The sequence below is a fragment of the Amblyomma maculatum genome, chromosome 3, assembly GCF_055883805.1.
Source record: "Amblyomma maculatum isolate TAMU_Amacu chromosome 3, ASM5588380v1, whole genome shotgun sequence".
NCBI lineage: Eukaryota > Metazoa > Arthropoda > Arachnida > Ixodida > Ixodidae > Amblyomma > Amblyomma maculatum.
The window spans coordinates 199,084,663-199,086,181 of NC_139346.1; positions in this window are offsets into that span (position 1 = coordinate 199,084,663).

Here is a 1,519-nt window from a genome sequence, read left to right on the forward strand (position 1 = left end):
TTATTTTTGTTCTTTGGAACAGCGCGTCGCGCAGAACTTTTTTTGTTACATAGCCGTTACCTTGTTTCGAAACTGCTCTTTCGAAAGTGGATGAATGTATTGGTTTTCAATTCCTCAGAGCTGTCTTCTGCTATGCCTTTAAGCCATTTTTGTTTACACGTGGCAGATGCTTTTAAGACGCTAGACGCTTGTTTTGATGTCTAAACGACATGTTTCGTGTTTCATGTTTTGAATGCGTATAACTTGCTAATTCAGAAAATAAGCAAATTCTTTGGTATCTTATCTTATGATTATCTTATCACTGGAGGCGACCCGGCGCTCCTCGCCCAAGAGCCCCTCAGTGAAAGCGTACATGAAGCTCGTAGGCAGTCTGTCGTCTTGTGCGGAAGAAGGTAAAGGAGATTCAGCGGTCACCTAACGCCTTTAAATAAAAGACGCACGCGTGCTCAGGTTACAAATGTTCTCGACGAAGAGCATTTTCTTTCTTTCGTTTGCTCAGTTTTCTTTTTCGGCAGCGTACTCTCCTGTGCTTATAGAAAATAAAAAATAAAACACAAAAGAAAAACATCGCACAAGGGCTTCACGATTGAACTGCGCACACAAGACGTTTTCGAGAGTTTCCAGCACGGTCGAAGAAGTTTTTCAGAGCCACGCGACACAATTGCAGTAATCTTATCAAGTGGGCTCGAACGCTGTGTCCCTACTTGAATGCCTTGAGCCAGCGGTGTTTCGTAACATTGCGCTTATAAGCTTGCTCCATCGCCGCTTTTATTCTATTAGGACCGAGAATCAAGTATTCAGATGGTGTACACAGGGGTTCACCGGCGTTATTTGCATCACCAGCTTTTTCCATGGAGTATGGCGTAAATGAAACAAACTAATGTTATTCTACTGAATACGTTTTTTTTTTTTTTTCAAAGGGCGTGCATGACGCTTCCTAATATACACTCTGACAAACAAGGTACTTATAGAAGATAGTACTCATCCTTAAATGGAAAATATTCACGCTACTTGAAGACATGTTCTCTGCGTACTTCGCGAATTTGATTCGATGTAGAGTTACTAGCCAGAACGAGAGATGGCGTACAAAAATCAGAATATAGAAAGCGTAATGGAAGAAAAAAGGATATCGGGATGGAGCGAAATAAATCAAGAAGGTCGAAAAAGATGAAAATGAGAAAAAAAGGATAACGAAAAGAATAGACTTACCTAAAATATGAAAGAGAGAAAGAAGGATCAAAATGACTGAAAGGAAAGCATCAAAATAAGAGAAAAAAAAGGATAGGAAATAGAAAAAAAAGGAAGCAAGATTGGAAGAGAAAATTGCCTGACGATAAGAATATTTGGTAATTCTAAATTGAAGTAAGCTCTCCAGGTATTTTAGTTTTACAATACGCTAGGTTAAAGATCTGAGAGAGGGATTTATATATGCTCAGTTTAGTCTTACTCTATTTTATTCCTCATGAGTGCCTCTTCACATGGCGTTGAATTTTTTCCCAGACATTAATTATTATTAGGG